This window comes from Notechis scutatus, chromosome 1, assembly GCF_049901735.1.
Source record: "Notechis scutatus isolate UNSWTSFEM ecotype Mainland chromosome 1, rNotScu1.2, whole genome shotgun sequence".
In the NCBI taxonomy this organism is placed as follows: Eukaryota; Metazoa; Chordata; class Lepidosauria; order Squamata; family Elapidae; genus Notechis; species Notechis scutatus.
The window spans coordinates 279,197,251-279,225,123 of NC_142009.1; the positions used below are offsets into that span (position 1 = coordinate 279,197,251).

General features: G+C 36.1%; 1 long non-coding RNA gene across 1 annotated transcript; it reads left to right on the forward strand.

Annotated features, from left to right (window-relative positions):
• Positions 1–45: 45 nt before the first annotated feature.
• On the forward strand, positions 46–27,873 carry LOC148133400 (uncharacterized). The gene is made up of 3 exons (XR_015746745.1): positions 46–131; positions 21,941–22,099; positions 26,206–27,873. It is a non-coding gene; the product is annotated as an uncharacterized LOC148133400 (long non-coding RNA).

Below are 27,873 nucleotides of genomic sequence, written 5' to 3' on the forward strand. Positions count from 1 at the left end.
TTCTGCTTCTTTGGAAAATACATTGTCCCCCTTTCTTTCTGGCAGCCCCTTAAAAGCCTGTTGCCTATCACACTTGGGTAAAGCGTGTGAGCCATTTCATCCTTTCAGTGGTCCATGAAAGTACATCTATAGTATGCAGATGATAAAGTCAAAAAAGGTGAACAACATTTTTACAGAACTATAGATAAGTTGAGGCTGGGTGACAAGGAATGGCTGGGAGGGGAGGGGCCAGGTGAGGCACCCCTTGATGTGAGTGACATTGAGTTGGCCACGCCCACCCAGACACATGACCACCAAGCCATGCCCACAAAGCCACACCCACCCAGTCACATGACCACAAGCCACACCCACCAAATAAGCCACGCCCACAGAACTGGTAGTAAAAAAATTTGAATTCCACCACTGCTGAAGAGTACTAGACCCAAGACAGAACACTGAGGAACCTCACTGTATACTCTCCTCCACATACAATAAATGCAGTTCCATTAAGGACCACCTGCTCAGTATGATTGGTCAGCCAACTGCAAATCCATCTGGGTTCTATTTGTTCTATTTCTATCCACACTGTTCTATTTGTTGTCTACTATATCAAATGCCTTACTGAAATCTAAGTATATTCTATCCGTAGCATTTCCCTGGCTCATTAATTTAGTCACTTTAGCAAAGAAGGCAATAAGATTTGCCTGGCATGATCTGCTTCTAATGATCGCTTTGTGCATTTCTAAGTGCTCAGAAATTTGCTGCTTGATAATCTTTTCAGGATTTTTGCAAGAATCGATCTGAACTTGATGGATCTGCTAGATATTTTTTTTTCCTCTTTTTAAAGACTGGAACCACATCGGCTCATCTTCAGTTCCCTGGCAGTTCTCCAGCAGCCTCTCAAAGATTTCATTTATTGGTTCTGAAATTACATCTGCCAGCTCCTTCAGCAACTTGGGTCCAGGAGAGTAGCTGGGTATTCTCTAATTCCTTACCTATTTTGACCTGCATTCCTTTTCTCGCTCCACAACCTGCTTTTGACAGGTTGAACTATTTTTTTCCCTTTTGTGTAAAGACAGGATTAGAAACGGAATTAGCAGTTCTGGTTTGTCCCTGCTGCCTGTCACCTTCTTGCCATTCTCTCCCATTAGTTGCTCAATCATTTCCTTGATTTTCCTCTTATTCGTTACATATCAAATGAAACTATTTTGTTGTTGTTGTTGGAAGTCTTAGATCATTCTGAGTCTCAGCCTTCCTGACTATGTCCTTGCAGATTTGGGCTATTTGCTGGTGTTATGCTCCACTTATAAGCCCCTCTTTCCATTTTTTTTATACTTGTCCTTCTATATTTTTGTCCCTTATTTTTTCAGAGAGCTTTGTGTAACCAAGCTTGCCTTGTCAGGGGTCTCCTGTTTTTCTTTCTCTGTTTTGTTGGGGGCAATTATCTCATTTTTTAGAGGTTCCCAAGCATCCTGAACTGCTTTTCCTTCTAGAATTTCCAGCCCATTGAATCCTTTCTGTTCTTTCTTAGTTTGTTGAAGTCAGCTCTCTTAAAATCTAGAACTGTAGTCTGACTGTATCCTTGCTTGCATTATGGTGAAATCTCATATGACATAGTTATACCCTCCCAAAGTTCTTACAACCTCCACTCCCTCAGTTTCTTCATTCCTTTCAGTAACTCCAGTAAGTCTAATATAACTGACTGTTTAGTTCTCTCTCCATCTACTGAGTGATAAAGTTATCAACAATGCATGTCAGAAACCTATTTAATATTCTACTTGCTGCAGAATTTTCTCCCAGGGGATATCAGGGTAGTTAAAGTCCTATATTAGTAGAGTGGCGTGTTTTTTTGGACACCTCCAATCAATCAGAATAGAGCACAAGAGAACCTGTAGGTCTTCTAGTCCAACCCCCTGGTCAATTGAGAGACCTATACAATTTCAGACAAGTGGCTGTCCAGTGTCTTGTTAAAAACCTCCAGTGATGAAGCACCCATGACCTCTGAAGGCAAGCTGACTCTGCTAACTGATTTACAAATATATCTATTAAACAACGCTCCATGGAATACATCAGTTAAATAACTCTCATGGAGTTTTCAACAGAATCATAGCAATGGCCAAAACTACAGAATTTGGTTAATGATCACCTCAGGTTCTTTTCTATATTTGATAAACAAGTCAAAGCACTGCAATCCTTCCGTCAAAATAGAACACTGTTTTTGAATTAATCTGAAGGCTGAATTTCTTATAGAAACTTTTCTCTGTTTGAGCAGGGGATGTCTTCTTTTCCATAGGTCAATCAATTCATTTGAATTTGGTGTCAAGAGAAGGCATCTGTGGACAAAGGCGAAGGGAATGGTGTATAATACTAACCAAAGTCTAGGATTCCTGAGAGCAGCTGTGGATTTCAATGAGACTTTAAAACAGCCAGTTAATTATAATTGTAAATGTGTAGTTAAGGGGAAGGCTTTTCAAAATATGGAGCTATTGTTAAACTGGGGCAGGATTTGGTTGATCTCTGACTCTTAGGGTTAAATGTTTGCTTTAGTAACACAGCAGGGAAATGCAGATACTGAGAGAGGCAATGGACTTGTGGTTGAGATAAGTTCCAGCCCCCCCCTTTTTTTTCTGGGATACTGAACCACCGCAAGTACTTTTTTGATGACACAAAGGAATATGTCAATGAAATTCATTCAACAGAACCAAGGCATGTCTCCCTCATGCTAATGATTCCCAGGATTGAATTCTTTCATTAAAAAAAAGGCCTCTATAGCTTAGTGACGATAATGCAAACACACATCTCATCTTAATAAGAACTGTGTTTTTATAGTAATATCATCACTGAGATCAAAGTAATGGCTAAAGGTTTGGGTCTTCCCATACACATTGGGCTTTAAATGTTGTCTGCTCTGAATTGGCATCCTCCCAGTTTGATTGTTTTTATTGTGATATTTGTGGGTTGTTTTTTTTTTAAAAAAAAATCATGTTGCAAGCCACCCAAAGCACTTGGCAAATTGATTAAATGAAGAAATAGTTTGAAGGAACAAATGCATTCTCTGGTATAAGAAGTGAGATTGTGAATTTACTTACCTTTTATTTGTACTTCATCACAAAAACAGGTACTGCTAGTGAACAGAAAATAAAGGGTAAGTAGCACTGAAATGAGAAGATAGGAAGTTACTATATGTTGGTTTGGAATACTGTTCCAGTGGCTTCTGGAAGGAGCTTTTTCCAGCAAGATTATAAGAGAGATTAATTGAATTTAGCACTTTGCCCCTGCAGGAGATGTATACTCACGTAGAGCTAATAGCCACTTTAAAAGAATGAATTTCAAATGGAAAAAAATGCATGGAAAGAAGATTAAATACCCTTTTCCCCAGTATTCTTTCCCAAATCAATTTAGTAGTTCCATATGTCTAAAGTGAAGGAGAGAGAGAGAGAGAGAGAGAGAGAACAAACGAGATAAATGGATTTCCTGTGTAGTTATGTGCTTACAGTTTTGGAATGAAGTTATTTGTTAGATGTTGAATAAATTGTTATTCTTAGAGAATTAAACATTGGCAAAGATTGTTACTTTTTACATTAAAGTACTAAAACATGGAATTGACAACTGCCAGTTTAACTTTTCTACTGAAACTTCCTCTGGGCCATCTGACATGGGTAAGCTAATTAAATTGTTATCTGTGAATTTGGAAACCTTTTCATTCCATCTGACAGCATAAATTAGAATTCTGTAAATATTTCAGTCCTGGAATTTAACATTAACTCATACGATACCTCACTGCTGTTTGTATATGTTGAATTGTTTCCATTTATTATCTTCCTACATTTCCTATCCTAGTTAGTATCCATGTACGCTTTATCATTTTTGCCATCTCTTCACTGACAAGTGAGGGAGACCAACCATTCAGAATAAGTTGGATCCATATTTCCTGCTGAAAAAAAGCACCTGATTGCTAAAAGACTATCTTCCAAAGTTCATTATTTTCATAATCACTGTGGATAAGAAACATTTGTAACAGAATAACAGAGTTGGAAAGGACCTTGGAAGTCTTCTAGTCCAACTCCTTGCTCAAATAGGAGACACTATATACCATTTCAGACAAATGGTTGTCCAATCTGTTAAAAGTCTCACACAACTTCTGCAGGCAAGTCATTCCACTGATTAATTGTTCTAATTGTCAGGAAATATTTCCTTAGTTCTTGGTTGGTTCTTTCTTTGATTAGTTTCCATCCATTACTTCTTCTGCCTTCAGGTGCTTTGTAGAATAGATTGATCGAATCTTTGTGGCATCCTCTTAAATATTGGAACATTGCTATCATGTCAGCCCTAGTCCTTCTTTTCTTTAACTTGCACATTTATAGTGAATATCTCTTTAAAAATGTGCAATATCCTGACATTTCTTTTGTATTTGCATAGTACTGTATTAACTGGTGATCCTTAAGCAAAATCACATCCTTTGAAGGATTAACCCAAGTATCCAAATATTACTTTTTTCTCACATCAGTACTAATTTCTAAAAATGCAAAGAAAAGAAACTTATCAGTCTCAATCTATTTTGAAGGATTATTCTTTAAGCAGTGTGTGTCTCTCTCTCTCTCTCTCTGTGTGTGTGTGTGTGTGTGTATGGATGAGTCATATTGTATTCTTATTTTATTTATTTATTTGTCAAAGTTAGATTCTGCCCATTTCACTGTCTAAGTGATTATGGGCAATTTACAAACAAAAGCTCTAAAACCATAAATAATATATTTAAAAATAGGGTTAAAAAGCAGAATTAACACACAATAAAAAAAAAGTTAAAAGATGGAGGGAGCACTTTCAAATTTATTTATTTGATTTGATTTGATTTGTCAATCGCTTACAAGATAATAGGTATAAGTATATACATAGTTATGAATACATGAAATGGGTACATATAAGAAAAATAAAAGAAACAATAGGACAGGGATGGTAGGCACATTGGTGCGCTAAGGGGTGAGGTCAATAGTAGACAGTCTAAGGTTAAAGTTTTTGGGGTTTCGGGAAGAAACCACAGAGTCAGGAAGTGTATTCCAGACATTGACCACTCTGTTGCTGAAGTCGTATTTCCTGCAATCAAGTTTGGTGCGGTTAACTTTGAGTTTGTATCTATTGTGTGCTCACAATATCTGAATATCCACTATCTGAGGGTTGCATTCTTCCATCAATTTTTATTAGCTGCGTTCCTAGTAAAAACTGTTGCTAGAGAATCTGTTGCTAAATGAATCATGACATAAATTAAATCCTGTCACAATGTTTTTCTTAGCAATTGGGAGCAAGATGTGTGATTTTTTGATCTGCTGGTTTGATCCATTTTCTTCCTCCTCCTGATCTCCTATGAGCCAGAACTTCCTTTCAGTCATCAAGAAACTAATAAAAACAGATGCCATGAAGAAGATTATCACAATATTTATGGTTTATAATTATTTCTACCAAAGATTGTGGGAGATCTTCTCTTTCTCCTTCTGTCCCTCCCTCTTCTGGTTATACTCAAGTACTATCTTGGCTCTTAATATTGGAATAGTCCCTAAGGCACTAGGCTTCTGCACAAGTCTATCTTTTTCCCGCCAAGAATTTTATTAAGATTATCATAGTATAAAATACAAATGAAAATAAAGGTAATAGGAAGACTTAGAATAACTTTATTGTCATTTTGAATGTACACTAATCGGCATACATTAAAATGAAATTTTATTGCACATTGCTCTCAAAGGGTCATCACCTCCAATATATACATAAACATGACTAAATTAATAAATCAATAAACAAATACAAAATCATGCATACACCCAAATATATTATATGATACAGAGAAATAACACAGTCTAGTTCAGATGTATACATGCACATGGCGAGAAAAACTAATCTTGTGAGTTTACCAGACAGATGGCATAGGGAACAAAGGTGTTACAGAATCTTGCTAGAAATACTTTGAAACCTCCTCCCAAAGGCGAGCAACAGAAACAGACTGTGAAGTGGGTGTGTAGGGTCTCTAACAATACTTTGAACGCCAAGTACATAGTGCTTATAAGCAGCATCCTGAATAACAGAAGCGAGCTTCCTATATTCTTCTCGGCTATCCTTACCACTCTCTGTATGGACTTTCGATCTGAGGCACTGCTACCACCAAACCAAACAGTGATGCAGTTTGTTAAAACCCTCTCAATTGTGTCTCTGCAAAAAATGGCCAGAACAGAAGGAGAAAAATGTGCTCTCCTCATCTGACGCAGGAAATGCAGGTTTGCATGCTTCACTAAGGATGATGTGTGGAGATACCAGTTCAGATTATTAGTTATCTGCACCCCCAGATACTTAATATTGTTGATCTCTACATCTGCACCCTTGATACAGAGGGGAGTATGACTGTGCCTGCTCTTTCTAAAATCTACAATGATTTCTTTTGTTTTATTAACAATTAGAACCAGATTACTTTTATTGCACCAGTCCACCAGAGCCTTCACCTCTTCCCTATAAGCATCTTCACTGTTGTGCTGGATGAGACCCACCACTGCTGTGTCATCTGCATACTTCACAATATGATTTGTAGCAGATTTGGCATAGCAATCATGGGTCATCAAGGTGAACAGTAGTGGATTCAAAACACAGCCCTGTGGGTAACCTGTACTCAAGGAGAAGGAATTGGAAACTTTTCTTCCAACTCGCACAAACTGCGGCTATCAATAAAGAAATGGGGAAGAGGAAGAAAGGGAAAGGAAAACATATAAGGGAGAAAGCATTGATTTTCAACTTTTTTTCAGCACAGTAAAATACAAAATAAAATTACATCCATATTTTTCTCTACCAACTTAACAAGTACTCACCATTTCTACAGCAACAAACTAGATTAATCAGCAAAATCCAAAGTCCTGTCACATATGCAAAGCTCCAAAGCAGTTTCCAAGTAGAAACATGATTGTTTCTCTAATTAAAATAGTCGGTTTTGCCATCTCTGCTAACTCTGTCACTTTTTCCACCCATTCTTCTCTTGTGGGATTGACATATGTTTCCATCTCTGTCCATATAGAATTCTCACTCCAGACAACATGTACAATAGCAACGTTCCAAATCGTTTTCCAACTTCTTGTCTAAAACTTCAAGTTTCAATTTTATGTTAATTTTAAGAATCCTTTGCATTATAACATGAATCTGGGCCCATCAAATCTCTATAATAAAGTCTGGTGTTTAACCAAAGAATTGCATTACACAGAGCATTTGCATTACACAGAGCAGCATTTCTCCACCTTGGCAACTTTAAGAAGTGTGGATTTCAACTCCCAGAATTTATCAGATTTAGTTACTGCCCATCTCACTGTCTAAGTGAGGCTTGATATCTGGGAATTCTGGGAGTTGAAGTACATACATTTTAAAATTGCCAAGGTTGAGAAAGATTGGTGTATAGAATGAAGGTGATTCCATCTTTCTTCCAGCATGGTCCCTGTTGTTTTTGCACTCTTCTAGCTCTTTACCGGAGCCTCCCTTAAAAGCATTATGGCCCTAATTTCAGTAATGACAAGACTATTTCTCCTATCTCTTTCCCTGGCCTTTTTGACTTGTTAAGCTGTGATACTGGTAACTGTATGGAGACTGTAAAGCAATGAACCCAAGTCACAGAAATGCAATTATAAACAGACATGACTCCCCTAGGTCAGTTCAAACAGGATGGAAAAAATTCTTCCCAGCCAATAATGAGCAGCCAATACCTTATGGGCTGAACTCATTATCATCAAGAGGATGGAATGCTATTTGCTGGCTGAGAATGCAATCTTTCTGTGTGAAAGAAAGCTTTCCATTTGCCTCACCCCAAGCTTAGCTTTCCAAATCAATTTCTTGATTAAAGATTAGAGGAAAGAAATGCATGCACTCTTGAAAGGGAACCTCTAGGGGTATCTTAATAAGGATTTTCTTGCATGATGACATAGATTGGATTTGAATTGACAACTGGTGCATACTGCATACATCCCCACCTGTGTCCATCTGTTTGGAATAGAAATAATTTGGCAATTGAAATGCAGCCAGAGAAAAAGTCAGAAGTAGAAATGCACAACAACCATAAGATTCCATTCAAATTAAGCCAATTTGAGAATCCTCCACCATTGAAAAAGAGTTTAGGCCAATTTGGAGGCCATCAGTTCAACGTGAGGCCTGAATTCAAACTTTTCTTTGGAAAGCAAAAGTTGACTATCTTTGGAACTTGACAATTGACAGAACTGGATGTATTCCTTACCAGTAGCCATTACTTAGGAAAGAAAGAAAAATATTTTAAATGTAGATGTATTGGTTAAGCACTTTTTTTAAAAAAATTAAAATATACTGAACTTTTATTCTTAGGCCTCAATGGATGAAATTTATAGAAAGATCTGACCCTATAAAAAAATATAAAGTGTTGACAATGTTTAAACAGATCACTTTGGGGTTTCCCCCAAAATGTATTCATCTCTGATTCTTATAAATAACATTTGTCAACTAGAATCATCTCAATGCATTTCTTTTGAAATTTACCTCGGGATTTAATGAGATTAAGCATGCTTAAAATCTTTACCTTTTTTCTGGGTTTTTATCTACTATTTTAAATCAAGGGCTATGAGCAGAAAGAATGGAAGACAATAAAATAAAGCATCAGACACTAACAGCAATCAGACAATAAAATAATAGCCTTTACATAAGCATTTTGAATTATAAATCATTATGAATGTAAGCATTTGGATACAACTGTACTTTTTAACTACACCTACTTTACTATTGTAAGTTTGCATTTGTAATGACATTAATGTTAATATCCTGTAGTGTCAAACACTCTTTAAGGGCGTTCTTGGATTAGATTTTTTCATAAAGAAGCCATTCAAAACAAACAAAATGACCTCACCCCAAAACAGTCTGTAACTTACTGTAAACGGAAATTCCTTAAAACCTTAATGAGAAACATACTTCGACAAATGTAGGACAGAAGATAAAAAGTGAGATTTAAATTGGATAAGATTGCCTTTTTTCTCTCCAAAAATTTTACATTGTGTTAAAAAAAAAAGATGAAAAACTTTGCAAAGGGTGTTTTAAATTTATATGTGCTATTAGGGTAAAAAGAAAGCCAAAACAGCTGGAAGATCCCACAAAGAAACTACTACCACATTTCTCAATACATGGATAAATCACGCTACGTGATGGTTGCCTGCTTTACAATGGACAAAGATGGCCAATTTTAGAGCCAAATATGATATGATTTGAGAGGAGCCTCTCCTTTATGATACCCATTCATCATAATGGAAAAACTGCTTGTGCTAAATACATCATAATATATATGCATATAGATTTGTTATGTGTATATATATGTGTGTGTGAGAGAGAGAGGGGGTGGGGGAGAGACAGAGACTACACTACATATACATATAACAATAAAATAACAATATACACATACATACCTGCATACACACGCACACGCACACACACACATATATTTGTATACACACATTATATATTCATTCATTCATTCATTCATTCAATTTTCTTCAAGTTGCTTAAAATAATCCACAGTCTTTTTTTAATATTATATATTTACTGGTAATAGATAACATATTAATGTATTTCAACCCGGGTTTTCAGTGTAGCTATATGAAGCAGTCTGTTTAAATAGTCTGAAACAAAACCATTTTAAAATCATGTAGCAGATTTAGCTAAAATAGGTAATAGCAAAAAAAAAAAAAAAAGTAACAGAAAAGACAAACCAATTTAACAAAACCAATAGGATCAAATATATGAAACTATAAAATCTTTTTTTTTAAAATGAATCTGTTGCCAAGATTCACAGTCTAGGATTGATTGATCTGACTTTATAGAATCATTCAGCTCACATGGGTGACTCTGGATTGCTTACAATTAAACAGATAAAATCTAATAAATACATTTTATTTTATATATAATATAAAATAAAAACACATAGCATCTGAGCTTCATAATGGTCAACAAAGTAAAGAGCCTGTTGGTTTTTTTTATTCTTCAAAGTGACTTCTGAAATACTTGAAAATGTTTCCCATACCTTATATTCTGATAGTGAGATAATTTTAAAAAACATTTATTTAATATTTAGATTTTTAAAAACATTATAGTTAAAATTTTCTGTAGAAATATTACATATTGGTAGCTGATAGGAAATGCTATATTTGTATTTATATTATAGGTCTATGTTATATAATCTGAAGGATCAAATTAGCAACTGATCATTATAGAGAACATCTGTGCATATGGAATTGACAATGGCACATAGAACATGGATGGAGACCCTATACCATTCTGGACAGAGGACTGTAGTCTCTTCTTAAAAACTTTCAGTGACCCAACCATTTCTGAAGGCAAGCTGTTCCACTGATTCACACTGTTAGGAAATTTCTCCTTAAATCCTTAAGGCTGGATCTCTCTTTAATGATTTTCCACCTGTTAGTTCTTGTCCTGCCCTCAGGTGTTTTGGAGAATAAATTGACTCCCTCTTCTCTGTGACAGCCCCTCAAATACCGAAAGACTGCAATCATATCATTTTTCTCTTCATTATAGACCTAGTTTCCTCAATCATTTATCAGATGGTTTATCCAGTGGTGGGATTCACACTTTTTTACTACCGGTTCTGTGGGTGTGGCTTGGTGGGCGTGGCAGGGGAAGGATACTGTAAAATCTCCAGTCAGAGGTGGTATTTGCCGGTTCTCTGAACTACTCAAAATTTCCGCTACCGGTTCTCCAGAACTGGTCAGAACTTACCACCTCTAGGTTTATCCTCGAGTAGCCTTATCATCTTCGTTGCTCCTCCCTGTACTAGGATCTCAACATCTTTTTTGTATGGTGGTGACCAGAATTGGATGCACTATTCCAAATGTGGTTTCACCAGTGCTAAATTGGAAAAATGACAAGAATTGCTTTACATGGTATTCACACTACAAAATCCTGAGTACCTGGATTTGTTTTGATTTATTTGAGACTATTTTCAGATGACTAGCATTTGGAAAAAGGTGTGTTCTGTACCATGTGCTACTCTTCTTCTTTTGTTAATAGAAAAAAAAATCGTCAAAAAGTGTCTGTTCTCTCATCAAGAGGGGTTTGTTTAACTTTGAATAGAAGTTAATCATATAAAAGTGTTCTACTGTATAAACATTTCTTAATATTCCCTTTTAGAATATGTTATTGCTCACATTCTAGGATTAGGTTCCCTCCCTTGTTAACAATGAAGTTAATTTTAAAAGTTTTCCTTCCATCCTCTTAAATCCTTTGTCACAATATTTTTTTGTGATGAGTCACTACTGTTCAGTGGGAATCTCTATGCTCAAAGGGATTCAAGATCCTTTCTCTTAGCAAATCTACTTTATAGTTAAACTGACTTCATCTTTAAAGCACTATCTTAACTGCTGACATGATAAAGAATCTGTTCTCTTAGGTCATTGACTTCTTACACATCTTGTTCTGTTTTCCATGTTTTATATAGAAACCACCTTACTGTGGTTTCTTAGTGGGGCCAATTGATTTTCTGTAGCAAGTTAGTGGAAATGATATCGCCTCTCTCAAAATTATTTAAAAAAATTCAATGTCACAAGCTTTTGTTAAAGCTTTGATTGAGAATGTAGCAAACATGACAAGAAAGACAGAGGACAAATATTTTCAATATCAGAAATGTACCTTCTGAAACAAGCTATACACTTATCATAAATAATGGCTAGATTCTTGGCTAAACAATATATATAAGAGCCATGGTGACGCAGTGGTTAGAATGCAGTATTGCAGGCTAGTTTTGCTGACTGCCAACTGCCTGCAATTTGGCAATTCAAATCTCACCAGGCTCAAGGTTGATTCAGCCTTCCATCCTTCTGAGGTCAGTAAAATGAAAACCCAGATTGTTGGGGGCAATAAGCTGATTCTGTAAACTGCTTAGAGTGGGCTGTAAAGCACTGTGAAGTGGTATATAGTTCTAAGTGATTATTGTATATATATAATGTGTGTGTGTGTGTGTGTGTGTGTGTGTGTAAAGCTATTGTCTAAATCATTTCCATTACCAACAACTAAAGTCAAATAAATTGAATATTTATTGGGTCTTAGAGTATATACTCATATAAATTTACCAAACTTTGGTTTCTGCAACAATTGAGATTCAAATACCTTATTTAGAAGTAGATGGGATTGTCCCAGCTGCTCACATAGGGAGTAAGTTTAGTTGAATTTTAAGTCACGAATGCAATCAAAATTCAAACGGAATTAAGAACTTGCTGGAAGTGAAAGGGGAAGGATCTAGCAGGAACTGGAGATAAATTATGCAAAGTTAACTTTTGTTCTAGGACCAAATATTTAAATATATCTAGAACCACGCTCCTAGTATCTACTTCAGCACAACTGACACTGTTCGTTCCTGATCCTCAATGTCAAGCTAATAAATATACCCAGGGGTGGGATTTGACAAGGTTAACTACCAGTTTGGGATTTACGAGCTTCCCTGCCCGCGCCTGTTAATTGTCATTAGCACGCTGCATGCCGAGAAGCAGGCTTTGAAAAAAGCCCTCATTTCTTGTTTTTTTAACTGCATCTGTGCCTCATTTGGCAGCTGAAGTTGAAAAATCAGGAAATAAAGATCAGGTAAGAGCCCAGGTGGGTGGGTGGGCAAAAACATCAGCAGACATAGAACCAGTTCTGTCTGCTGCTCTTCAGAGCTACCAGTTCTACAGAGGTGGACAGAAGTGGTAGAAACCCACCCCTGAATATACCCATTCCAGATGTTTACTTCTTAGCCATGTATTCCTTGGTTTCCTTGTTCTCCAGATGGATAGGCCTTCACCTGAATATCTGTGTCAATTACCAAAGATAACCCTGCCTATCGAGTCAGGTCACCTCAGGATGGCCTGCTGAAAATTCTGTCAGCCAATTGATTGTGGGTGGACACATTTGCTTGCATATTTTAGTATGTTGTGCTAGGTATTTTTGGACAAGAGGGGAGTTTTGGGGGATTTGTTGTGACAGTAAAAACAAGGGACTGAGGTGACTAATAAATATCAGTTGATAAATAAATAGAGTTTGGGTCCAAAGGGAGGCTATTGTTGCCTCACTATTATTGCTTGGATCAGGACTTTCAGTGACTGATTCCTTGAATTGTTCCTACAGTCTTCTTCTGGTTATAAATTCTACAGGTTACAAATCTGTAAGGTTCTCTTTATGTGAAGCAATAGACATCCATTAGCAGAGAATGAACTGGGGGGTGTTGGTAAAGTCTGTTTACTGGCCACAAGTAGCAAATTGGAGGAGTATACCTAAGCTACAGTTTATGCATACCCTTCTAAACACTGTGCTGTGGAAGAATTGTCCGGTTAAACATAAGGACATATGTTCATTAGCAGGGCCTATAACAGTGTTGGCTAAACTTTTTGGACTTCTGTGCCAAAAATTGTGTGCACACTTGCGCTCATGTGCTTGCATGCTTGCGTGTTTGCATGCCAGCACCCAGAAGGCAATGTGTGTGTCCCCCCAAGCCTCCTGCGCATGCACGTGCAATCCCCCCTGCCACCCCCTTACCTTCACTGCGCTTCACAGCTGATTTTTTGGCTGGTTTGAGGCCTTTTTTGGCCTCCCAGAGGCTTGAAAAAAGCCACTGCAGGCTTTGCAGGATGAATAATAGGCCCGTTTCATCACTTCCAGTATTACAGGAAGCGACAAAACGGGCCTATTATTCATCCTGCAGAGGCTTTTTTCAAGCCTCTGGGAGGCCAAAAAAGGCCTCAAACTAGCTGAAAAATCAGCTATGTGGTGCGCACATGCACAGTATGGTAAGTTTGCTTGCGGCTCGCATGCTGGCACAAATGGCTCTGCGTGCCACCTGTGCCATAGGTTCACCATCATGGGCCTATAATATTAACAGCTATCAGAACTCAGCAAGATTTTTAAGCCACAGTTCTGTGGTCAGTTTTCATTTCTCAGTATTCATTTTGACAGTTGCTGTTTCTTCTCAAAATTCACTAGTAACACTTTTATTTCTTAACAAAAGCATGCCATCTTGGGGGAGGGGGGGAATGGCTGGAACAAAACAAGTAAAATTATTACCAGCTGCTTTCTATTCATCTAACAGAATGGCAGAATATAAATCCATTTTTTGTTTTGGACATTCCTGAAACTTGGAATGTTTCTCTGCTCATTAAACTCCCCAAATCAAAGAAGTTTAAAAATCAATGACCAAAAGATTGAGAATTGAGATGAGAGTGCTCTGTGCTATTAAGACATCTGGGATATACTGTATAATCATATTACTTTAGTCAGCTACATTATTAACAGTGATCCATTGTGATGGACCATAGAAGATAGAGTTTGTTAGGAATTGATAGTCACCTAACAATTGGGAAATATATAAACCAGGGTAAACATTTAATACTGTCTCTTTAAGGGAATGATAAAATTGTAATTGGGTGTGGTTCCTCAAATGGCCATAAGAAACCTGGGTTGTCCTGTTGTTGATAGATGTTCTGATGTTCGGTGTTTTTGGTTCCTGTATTTTTCCCTATTGACTGTTGCTGATCGTCATTCTTCTTGGATTGCTGTAAGTCTGTTACTGAACTGTGTATGATACTGGACTTTGTTATTTGGATTTTCCGTGGACTGAAAACTGACTGCTTTAACTGTGTATGACTTGGACTGCTTGTTGGACTTTGCTTAACCGTTTACTGGAAGTAAAATCTACATTTTACTGCTCAGTGTATCTGTGTGCTGGTCATGTGTTATTCAATACCACTCTCACTACGTCTCCCTGTATGCACTCATTCTCCTAACAGGGAATTACTTCAACAGAGTTTAATCTCAGTTCCATAGTAAGGAGACATATGGCATATCAAAGCCATATGTCTCCTTACAATGAAAAGGAATCTCTCCCTGTTATAAAATCCAGAAAAGAATTTCTACTCCTCACATTACAAAAAAGTTAGAAACTTGGTTAACAACAAAAAAGATTTTACTCTTTGGTTACTTTTTCATTTGGAGTTTTGGAAGGTACTGGAATGAACCCAATTTAACCACAATATCTTCCTTCCATTCTTTCCCAGCTTCCAAAGCTCACTCCTACACCTATTGTTCCCCTGGCAATATGACTTTCCCCCATGGAACCTTCTGTTTGCCAAAGCCTATTGTAAGACCATGATTAAGCCTACAAGTTTCAACTGCTCATTATCTGACTCAGAAGAGCATCTGTCTTGAAGGGTCTGCTGGTTAAGACACGTTGCACAGCTGCACCAATTCGTATCCAAACCAAAGCCCAGCAGATGTTTACTACAGCTTACTGTTATACATGTTTATACAACCATACTGTAACCACATACAACTCCCAATTTCTTAGGGAGCTATTGTCTTAAATATTGTAAATTCAGTATTAGCATGTTAAAAGTGTGTTTCTTTCTCTTCCTGCATATATATTTACTTTTGCCCAGGAAAAAAAGTTTCCTGGATGGATGTCTGTCAAAAATAATAAAAATAAATAAAAATACAGCGCAATAATGATTAGTACAAATATAAAAAGATTAAAGCATATAAAAACACCTTCACAACCAACAAATTTAGACTTAAAACATTAAAATCTAACAGGTTTTAAGGAAGAGCACCATACTCACATTCAGGACAATATTCCAGGTCACAGAGTAGACAGACAGATGCTAATGAACAGGATATGGGAGTAAAACTTTTCTTCCATGTTGTGTCTCAGCAAATATTTTGCCTGTGATTAAGGAAGTAATAAATATACTAGTAGCCACTGATGGCATTAATGAATCCTTTTAAACTTATAATCATCACCTCATCAGGCAGCAGCAAATTTCAATGCTGAATTTAAAAAAACAACCACAATCAATCTTTATTCGGTTTCAATAAATTCTCCTAAGTTCTATTGTATGAGCCATGAAGAAAACTCTGTTTTCTATGTAGAATATCTGTAGCTTGGGTGGAGGATGAGGGTAGTGGTTTTTTCTCTTAGCTTGTAGGTTGGTTTCCGAACATTTCATGTGATCAGTAGGTCTTGTGATGGTGAGGTCCGACCCACAACCTACCTTCCCAACCTCTCCCAACCAGCATTTCATTTCCCAATGATAATTTATCAGTACTTTTTTTGCATTAAAATTTTATGAAAATTTATGAAATTTTGAAACAGTGATGTTGGTAACTTTCGTAAATAATCTAATCTGGGAGGTAATTAACCAATTAAAAGGTTAGAGGTATTGGACATCCAAGGGAGGTGAGTGTTACATTAAATAAACAAACAAACAAACAAACACATACATACATACATATTAATGAACAATAAAGTACTGTCTTGATTCCTCAGATTTTTTCACCATTCTGTTTTGGTATCTGGCAAAAAAAAAACAACGGATGATATCTCCATTACAGTTGTTTCCATACAACTCACAGTTTTCACACAACTAGTCTGCAAAGCATGTCCCAAAGAACAAATCTAGAATGTTCACACACTTCCCAGAAATTCAATTTCCCTCCCTTTTACACCAACGGAATAACTTGCCAATAGAACAAGGAGGAAGTGGTGATTACATATTTCCTTCTCCAACTTCCAACTTGTCCTCAAAACCTTTTTAAGAGGATTAGAGAAACCTTTGAATCTGAACTGGACTAGAAGGAGAGGAGGGGAGAATTAAATCACACAAGTGGAAGTATACTCACACAACATGGGATTTAAACCTTTCTTGAAAGAAGCAATAGATTATATTTAGACCATGATTCCAACAGTGATGTAAACTTGGCTGGGGAATTCTGGGAGTTGAAGTCCCCCAGCCTTAAAGTTGCCAAGGTTGGAGAGCCCTGATGTAAACCATCCCCCAGGAAAGAACTGAAAAAATTAGAATGAGAAATTCAGGCTATAAAGCAGACATTCAAGTTATCTTGATTCAAGAGGTATCAAAGAAGTCACTGTTATCAAGGTGGCTCAGGCCATTCTGAAGAATGACAGGAAGAAGCATATCATAATGCAGGGTGATCTTGTAAACGAATTAACTCCCATTTCAAATTTGCCACAAGGGCTTTATGCTATCATAAAACAAAAGACCCAACATATATTTTAGTGTCTTTTATTCTTTTTGTCCAATCCCTCCTTTTTCTACTTCTCCCCCCCTCCTTTTATTTTCAGGATATATGGATTGCGGTATTATATCTTCTGAAAACTGTTTTGGATATCCTTCTGTTTTTATGAGAAGAACCTTGGCTATTAATCCAGTCACACTATTAATTTAGATTCCTTGTCTCAGTTCAAACACTCTTTTATGCTTTATTATTTTCATGTGTGCCTTGGTGAATAAACTAACCGATTTCTTATTGCCAGCTCCATTTATCTGGACTACAAAATATTATCTCTGGTTCACTTTATCTAATGCCAGCTTTATGAAGTTATTCTTTGAACTTTCTGTTAGGATCTGAGTTAATATAATTTTAAAAGAGGAACTAAAAACAGTGTTATTTGACGTCCTGCTCTAGTGGAAAAATTATTACTACCTTAGATGATTTTTGGCTAAGTTTATTACCTTATAGAAATTCACTGGGATTAAATGTTTTAAAATAGATTACCAATATCATGTTAGTTGTTGATCTGATGTACATATTTATTATGCTGTATCTTACTGAATTTATTGTGCTAGTTAGTTTTTTGGCTATGGTACTACTATTGATGTTACATTGTGTTGAGGAACAATTTCATTTCAACTGTATATTGTACTGACTACTCGTTAGTTTGCATTATGTATTTTGCAACATTTAATTATAACACAAAATAAATTCTAGCCATTGAGGGCTGCAGAAGACTTCACTAGCCCTTTACTGGCATCTAGCGGTTTTTTGGAGTTTTACAGCTGAAAATCAGCAATTCTATTTCTATTGCTTCTGTATCTACTAAATGGAAATATGGGTTTTCTCTCCTATTTTTGATCCTTATATTTGTTTGTGGAGATATTTGGGTTGTTCTTTATTTAGGGATACAATTTTAATTTCTCATATTATACAGAAATTTTAGCTTGGCTTCCAGGATGACTGTTGAAAAAGCATATGATGAACAATGATGAATTTCTTTATTTTGGTTTTCAAAGTACTCAATGTCTACTAGTGCTGTACTTGCAAGTAAGCTAAAGAAAGGACTTGATCATGGGTAATATCTGTAAATAGCATACATTTATATATCATAGTTCACTTCATTACTTTTATTAGTGTAGCCATACAGAGTTTTATAACTAGCAGCAGCAACATCTAGCAATAGGAGAAAAACACTACTATAGCAATGCAGATGCTACCTTGTGCTAAACTTGCACAAATGTATGTGCTACACACAGAGAGAACCACAAGCAGCTTTACATGAGAGGACAAGAAATTAAACCAGTTATGGAAACATCCATAAGAATATTTGTGGGCTTATTATATTTGCCACTTTTTTGGTGCTGTATTATTTCATACTCCAGTTAATTCATTGTAGAAATGGCATAAGTCCAGGTGTCTGTTCCAAAATGGAATATTGTCAGTCTGGAAACAATCCAGATTGTCCTGAGGGATAGTAGGCTACAATTTTCATTTCCTGTCATCACAATTCACCAGCATCCTACTACAATAATAGATGGAATGCCATCATTGTTCACTGCAACTAAATATTCTGTTCTTCTCTTCAAAAATAATATTAAGGCTAAGAGTGAATAGCTTCCTTACTCTGTAAATTATGCCATTGTTTTTACTTATTTTGTTCACTTACCACTTTTTCTTAAATTCTGCTTAAAAAAGAAAGAGAATAGGGTACTTCCAAACTTTAAATTCTCCTATTTTATCAGTTGTTTTGGAATTCTGGCCTAAACTGAATAGGTACTGCAACCTTCCTCAAGCAGTAGTAGTACACGATCAGCTTGTTTTATAAATTTGCTAGATAACCTGGGGGTCCCACTGGGTTATCGCTTCAGAGGTATTTTCTTACCTAAATAGAGAAAGAAGAATGGCCACAAGTGGGCAAAAAAGCAATGGGAGCAGGAGCAACTTCCAACTTTCTACTACTGTCAGGTCCCAGAGTTCTCTATAGGGATGCTGCCATTCTGGCGGGAGCAGGGAAGCTTGGGGGGGGGGTTTCTGTACATGGGGTTTCTTTTGCTTTGCTTTGTGGGACCTTGTGGGAAATAGGAAGGGGGGGGGGAGAATGTGCTTTGAGCCATCTGTTTTATCTCACCACTGGAAAAGTGAAACAGAAGTGCCTGGGAGTTGACAGTTATCACCTTCTCTGCCAGAGGTTCTCAAAACATCTTCCCACCTAGGAATTGGCTCGATGTTGATATGGACATTGGGAGAGGCTTTGCTTGTAGCGGTTTAACCTAATGCTTTGAGTGGGAAACTTCAGATCCTGCCTACATTTCCTTTGCTATCACTGTCTTTCAATAAAGGTGCCTTTTGAAATGATAATCGTTTCTACTTTCTTGAGAAGACTGGAGAGGCAGGATCTTATAGCCAGCTTCTTCACTGAGTTTCCTGACAACGGCTAAGCTGAAGCAGCCACAACTTCCCCACATTTCATTCACTTGGGAGCAAGGGATCTTGATATTCTGGATGTTAGTCCATTTGAGTTATTTGTTCAATAATTGTTAATTATTTGTTCAATAATTGTTGCCCTATACTTTCCAATTTTGCCTAATTGAAGGTTACAAAGTATCAAGCAAGCATAAGAGTTTTAGTAGTATATAGATTCGGTAATTTACTTCCAACTCTTTTGTTCTCTTCTCTTCAACCCACCTTCCAAATTTTTAAGTGTAACCTGATTCCAAGTGAAGCCTGAATGCAAGCCTGGGTAATAACTTTTGTACATATCTTGCAGAGAGGTTTTACACCAGTTTCCTCTAATCTGGGGCCTCCTGATGCATTGAACTAGACACCTTATCATTTCCTGCCAGCATTGCCAACGGCTGTGCAAACTTGACGTGATGATGGTTCTAGTCTAATGCTATTGAATGGTGTCAGGTTGGGCAAAATTATTTTGTGTTGATAAGGTATAACATTTTGAACGTATTAATTCAAATTTAGGGTTGCATAAATTTTCTTTATCTAATTTCAGCAATATGGGTTGAATAAGCAACTGTCTTGCACAATATTTGGAAAGGGATCTCTAAACATTGAAGGTAATTTACGTCAACGTAAAAGCATGTTTCCCTGATGAGTAGTCAGCAGCTCTGGTTAGTGTTTAAATTCTTTCACCTATTACACTTTGCTGGAGAAAATTCTGCTTTGAGATTAGCGTACTATATGAAGTATTCTGCAGTATTTTCCATAGAAAAATCTTGGTTTCCTGTGAGCTTAGGTAGGTTAGGCCCAGCTTCCAGAATAAAATAGGTGAAAATGTATTAGTATGTGCCGGATATCCTATGCTTACTGTACATCTGGTTGCTTTGATTTACTTATTCTACAGATAGAGAATACTTTTCCTTTTAAATGAACATGTACACAGTAATAAAGGCTGAACTTCTTTAATCACAAAGTTCTATCCAATTATGAGTGTTTGATAAAGAACACTTCAAGACTCGCCCATGGAATTAAGGGTTGGTGCTTGTTATGGTTCTAGAATTTCTTGTTCTTTTTCTTGTTATGGTTCTAGAACTACAGGTTACTTTCATGGGCAGTTCCTTGTTCCCCCTGAAAAAGATGTTGACTCTTAATCAATTAAATACAAGATGGTTACCATCCAAATGGGCAGGGAGCCAAGGAAGAGAAAGGATTCATATTCTTAGAAGCACTTGAGGACATAAGCTATACCCCTAGGAAGTGTTCATTAATGGATTTCTCTCCATCACTCCCTCTTCAGATAATTCAGGAAGTGGACTCTTGACTGAAAACTCACGGACAAGACTTGCTTAGCCTCATTACTTTGGACAGGTTAGAATGAGCCCATAATGAAGTGAAGGTTTCTCTACTGTCATTCATCACAAACAAGTGAAGGAGAAAAAGAAAGGAGTGAAATTAAATTCTAAGTTTTTTTTCCTCCAATCTGTCTGAATCAGTGGGTATTTTGCTGTGCTACTCAAGGGTATGAAAGCATAGACATTTTGATGCTCTCGTACCCTTGAGAGCATAGACATTTCTTTCAGCAAAGGAAGTGTGGTTCCTGCTCACCATCTTCACTCCTCACACAGCACTTGAGATACTAAGGCTATTTTTTCAGATGATTGAGTTATCCTGAATCCTATAGTCAACCCAAAGCACAGATGTGGAGAAAATGAATACTATTCATTGAAAATACTTGTATGCAGCTCCTCAGGATAATTTTCCCTGAGTGGCTTACACATGGCAAACCTTTGCTTCTTCTTGCAACTGTATTTTTAGAACAATTTTATGAAAATGTGCAGTTAGAAATATAAAAGGTTATTTAATTAATTTATTTATTTATTTATATGCTGCTAATCTCACTTTTCAAACTTGCTATCTACAAACTAAAAAGTAAAAAAAAACAATAAAGAAAAGGATAAAGAAAATGAGACAGGAGCATATAAAGAAAAATAGAAAGAAGGAACAAATAATGTAGTAAAAGAAAAGAAAAATATCTAAAGAAATTACTTCTCCCCCTTCATCACAAGTAGAAAACAATTTCAGTAAATTATCACCTTGTCTGAGAATACAACAAATAGTTCTTCTTCCTATATCTCATCTATTTTCAGTAAGCAAATTCTTAAAACCTTATGATTCAGTCCTAGTCACAAAAGTCCATTAAGGGTTACCAGAAAACAACACATATATTTTAATCTTAATCAAATAAACCAACTTTATATGCCTTCCTTTATTTTAACATAGTAACTGGCTACCAGAAACAATAGCATATTTACATTAACTTTGATCAAATTAACCAACATTGTATTTCTTCCTTTCATTTTAACAATCTTCATCTCTTTAAATAGCATCCCAGAGCTTGATTTATTTTCATTTTCTCTTTGTCTTGTTTCAGAAAATCTTTGAAATGTTAACAAATCTAATCTGGGTCAGTCACCTAGTGCACACTCTGCAAGAGAGCAGTTCCTTGAAGATGGGCTCCAGTAGGAGTCCAAAAGTTCAGAAGACAAAACTTCTGGTCCCAGTGACTGACCCAGACTGCATCCTGGGACAGGTATATTTGCCTTCATTCATTAACAATTCTCTTTTATAAATCCAAAATAATAAAATTATCGAAGTCACTCTTCTGGTTTATTATATATATATTTCTTGTAATTATTATGGCATCATCCAGTTTCATTTGTATATCCAGTGTAATATCTTTTTTTCATATCATTTTTATAACATCATTTTTAAATCCACATTTGAATCAGCCATAGGCTGCATATTATCCAGTGTAACTTCTTCCTTTTTTGATAACCTTTTAAATCCAGTTTGTCCATTATAGCAGAAAATCTTAAGATTAATTTCTGAGTCCATTGTTCCCAAATATCTTTAAACTCACCCAAAATTACAATATTTTTCTCCATTCTGTATTAGAGAGTTGAATTTAAGTGCTCTTCCTCTTTAATTATAATCTTTAGTTCTTTTTTTTCCCTCTAGTGTCCAATCTTCAGTTCCATCTTATCATATTTGTTTGTTTTCTCACAGTAAGGTTTCTGTAATCTTGCTCCCAAAATTTCTTTTTCCAAGGGTTGAAAAAAAGTTACCCAATGAAAGTAATAAAACTTGACAAAACAAAGGTTCTTAATAAGTGAAAAGCAATTAAAAAGCAATTCCAAAAGAGATTCAGAAATGAGGCTCAACTGAGATTTTTGTCCATACAGGCTACATTAACAGCTATTCGTTTATGGGACTCCCACAACTCCCAGGCATTCCACTCATGAACCAATCATAAAAACTTCATTTCCTGTAATCAACTTGTGAGGCACAGCTGTTTGGAGTGAATATCTCATAATACCTCCTTTTTCTGATAGAAAGCAGCCAGAATACAGTTTCTGATCACTGATTTTCGCTACAACACTGTCCCCAATTCATTGATGATTTTCAGCTCACCATGTCCTTCCTGGAAGTCTTCTTGCAAGCATTTTTAAGATGTAGGAATTTTAGAAAGAATTATATAATAATGAGCCCAAAGCAAGATACTTTAAGAACCAATTTTATCCCTTCATGAGAGTTAGCCACTGTACTCTGATGCAAGATCTCCATTAATAAAATCAATAATGTTAAATTTTAGACTGGAAAAAATTACCATTTCAGAATTATATCCAAGGAAGTTTTCTTTTCCCCCATAATTAAGAGTGATCATTATTTATATAAGTGGTTGGGAGCAAAACTACTGAAATGATTAAAACCAGGAATGTTGGAAGAACACCTTCTGTTTCAATGACTGTTAGACTTTACATCCTATTGAATAGAGGAGGAGGGGACACGTTAACCCCCTCCATCTTTTACTCTGCCTGCTCTGTGTTATTGCTAATCATAAAATACTTTCTTCTTGCCTTTGTTTTTAAAAGCACAGGTGCTCTCTTGAGTCTCACCTAGAAAGAGCTACTTAGCTTGGAACTAAGCTTTCACTCTTCCATGTATATCCTATATTAAACACTCTTTCTGTGAAAGTTAGATGGGCTGCTTCACTAGTCATTGTTCATTTCAGAGAGGTTCCTCCTCTCTAAAAACACACTAATCATTTCTTCTAAGTGGCACCATCAGAACTGTTTGTAGGATCTAGCATTTTCATCTAATGGTGAAAGCAATGCTGTTCTCTTAGCAATGATGCAAGCTCCATCTCTTTTGTACATGTGTACAGTGTTGTGACACATGTACAAAAGAGGCTAGGTTTTATCACACGGGTGTAATGTTACTTTTGACATCTCCTTGGCCAACCATTGCAAATGCTTCTGTATACCATGAAGTGGGGGAGTGGTGGGATTCAAAAATTTTTACTACTGGTTCTGTGGGTATGGCTTGGTGGGCATGGCAGAGGAAGGAACTGTAAAATTTCCAGTTAGAAATGGTATTTGCCAGTTCTTCAAACTACTCAAAATTTCCACTACCAGTTATCCAGAACTGGTCAGAACCTGCTAAATACTACTTCTGAAGTGGGGTCCTAAGCGAGTTGACCATAATGAGTTGGCTGTGGTGAGTTGTCCCATTCCAAATGTGACAAAAAAAAAGTCACCATAGGCAACTAATATTACTATTAAAAGAGGCAGCTGGGGAACAATTCAAACATCAATTCATATTTTCTCAAGCTCAGCCTGGGCTTTTCTCAATGCTTTTATTATTAGTAAAGTACCGTAAATGAAGATGTTGGTTCAATTGAATTGCAACAACTGTAAGTTGAAGGATTGATGTTTTCATAAGTTGTATTGTGTCCAGTCACACTCAAATGAATAAATATTTGCTTCTTTTCAAGGAGACATGCAATAGAGGAAAAAATGTGGTTGGAAAAATAGCTCCTACTCATTCCCCCACATTGTTCCTCTAAAAAAGATCTTATCCTTTAGCTATATTCTCATAAAGACTTTCTCTACTCAAGACCTTCATGATTCATGTTTTATATATATTAAGCAAATTTATTACCCTCTAGCTCACTTAAGAGAAAAGAAAAAAGAGTCAAGTGCCCCTCTATATTTATAATTTAACTGTTCACACTACCTTTCTTGTAAACCAGTGGCTGAATTTGTTTTTTTATCCATGCTGCATTGAGAGATTTGCAATAGATAGAATTCTTTATTGGCCAAGTGTGATTGGACACACAAAGAATTTGTCTTGGTGCAAATGCTTTCAGTGTACATAAAAGAAAAGATACATTCATCAAGAGTCAAGAATCATAAGGTACAACACTTAATGATAGTCATAGGGTACAATGAGCAATCAAATCATACTAGGAAACAGTCAATATAAATCGTAAGGATACAAGCGACAAAGTTACAGTCATACAGTCACAAGTGGGAGGGGATGGGTGATAAGGAGTGATGAGAAGATTAATAGTAATAGTAGTGCAGACTTTGTAAATGGCTGAACAGTGTTGAGGGAATTATTTGTTTAGAATGATGGCTTTCGAGAAAAAACTGTTCTTGTGTCTAGTTGTTCTGATGTGCAGTGCTCTATTGTGTCATTTTGAGGGAAGGAGTTGAAACAGTTTATGTCTGGGATGTGAGGGGTCTGTAAATATCTTCACAGCCCTCTTTTTGACTTGTGCAGTATACAGGTCCTCGATTGAAGGCAGGTTGGTAGTAATTGTTTTTTAAATATTTTGACTTGTAACCCAAATGAATGAATGAATGAATGAATGAATGAATGAATGAATGAATAAATAAATAAATAAATAAATAAATAAATAAATAAATAAATAAATATTATCTACCATAGACAACATCTAATAGCACATACTTTTATGATTTGTGGATTTGTTCTTATATTTTGGAGGACTAAAAATAGTTATTTAACTTCCACTAGGAAAAAAACTGCTCAAAGCTATCCTCCTTCAAACTATTTCATGGTGGAAAAAAGAGAAACTATTCTGATACATTATAGACACAAGCAGATTTTTAGATTTTTCTTCTTTTCATTCTCTTTTATCTCAAGTGAAAGGATAAAGGGATTTTGGATGTTTGATGGTGTTACAGATATCATTGCAGGATGGAAGCTATTTCAGTAAAACCACCTTTTGCAATTGACTGATGGAAAATTTGTTCAAGTAATGTCTCAGTTGTCTTGGGATAGCATGCAAGACCACTATTGGTACTACTTTTGCTTGCTTTTGCCACAGTCATTCTATTTTTATTTTGTAGATCTTTGTATTTTGTAATCTTCTCCAGTTTCTTCTCTTCTATTCTGCTGTCTCCAGGTGCTACCACATCCACTATCAAGATTTTTTTTGTCTTTGTTATCTACAATTGTTGTCTGGGGTGTTAGATGGCAGGTGCCTGTCTGTTTGAATTCTAAAGTCCCCAAGCAATTTAATTTCTTCATTTTCTATGACTTTCTCTATTTTATGGTCCCACCAGTTCTTGCTTGCAAGCAAATGACATTTCTTGCAGATCTTCTAGTGTACCATTGTTGCTATTTTGTCATGCTGCTGTTTCTGGTCAATCTATGCAATCTTCTTGCAGCAGCTTACCTGGTGATCCACTGTTTCTTCAGCTTCTTAGTATGGGCGGCATTTGTATGCATTTGTCCTCAAGGATCATTATTGTTGTTATTGTTATTTTTATTGTTATTATTTTTAGGATTTGGATTGCAGCATTGACTAATGGTTTTCTTTTTCTTCAGGATTCTCATAATCAGATGGAGACCACAGATTGGTTTAGGGTGATTTTAGCAACTACATCAGTAGAAGGGAAGACAATCTAGAAGTCTACTTCAACCTACTGAGGACAGGAAAAGGAAATGGTACACATGGAAGAATCTTCTATTTAGAAACAGAAGAAGGAAGAAGAACCTTAAATGGAATTTGTCTGTCAGCTGAAAAAGAAAACGAGAAATAACTGTGAGATAGGCGGATGTGTGACAGATGGCCCTTAACCAAAATTTTTCATTTTATGAAATAACAAATACTATGATACTCAACTTATTACACTGGAGCAGTATTAACAGCTTTTGTCATATTGAATAATATGAGTATTTGCAGAACCTTTTTATTTTGTCGTCAGTTACAATATTCAGTCCTTCCTAGAAACAGAATTAAGAAACAGACCTTTTGAACTAATGGCATATTTCCCAGATAGACTGAATCATTTATACTTCCAATTTTTTTTGAAAGGAGTAAACTCTATCTACAAGCATATAATTTTTTTTCTTTTCCATATAAAAAACCCCTCCTTATTTCCCTTCATAACAGTCTTTCACAAAAAATGTTTTTAATCACAATTTCCTTCCTTTTTATTAGTCAAGTTTTTTCAAAAAGTCTTTACTACATTGCATTTCCACCAAGGTGTAACCTCAACTCAGCCCCTGATTCTTCAGCACCCAGGTTTCTTTGTCTTACAATGCAACAAGTATCTCAAAACATATCCAGAAAGCTTTTTACCTAATCCCCTGAATAACTGTACTCCAGCAGTTCCTCACTTAATCAGGCAGTAGAAGCCCCAAGTACATTTTTTTTGGTTCAGAAGCTCTCAAGATTCCCTTCAACAGCTTTCAGAAATTTTATTTCTGACAGTTCAAAAATATCCTCAATATCCTGCAGAAAAAAACTGCTGAAAATAAAATTCAAAATCATCTAATAGCATGAAAACATGCCCTGTGCTAAAACAAGTTACCATGAGAATAGGAATAATAAAACAACATTGTATTTAAAATTTGTTTCCAGGAAGCTAACTCCCTCTTCCCAACACAAGACAGAAAAATAGGCAAAAGGGCACATTTTAAATTCAAGCTGTCACAGCATTTAACAGCCTTCCCTAACCTAATGTACTTCAGGTACCTTAGGTTTCAACTCCCAAATATCCTTCGGCAACTGTTTTCTTCAACACTCCTGAACAGTTGATATAAGACACATGGCAATATCGAAACTGGATTTTAAATTGCTAGATTACTTTTAAGCAAGGAAGGTATAATATAAACAAGTTCATTATTCAAAGGATCAGGCCATCATCCACAAATTGATAAACTGGATTATAATTAGTCACAGTAAAGAATGTGACTTGACTCGGTAACTCAGATAAGATTTTCTAGTCTGTATTGCTGTGTGCCAATTAGTATGTGTGCCAACAGGTAAACATGCATGCATGTAACAGTGATTTATGTATGAATTTGTCTGCCTCAAATAATCTTTCTCATTAGGGATTAATGATATATCCAGCACAATACTGAATTTCCTGTGGCCTCCATACAGCAGCTGCAAACAAATATTTATATTTGTCAACATGTACTAGTCACATTTAAAAGTGTTTCTTCCTGCATAAATAAAATCAAGAAACCATGTACAGTATTTGCTTC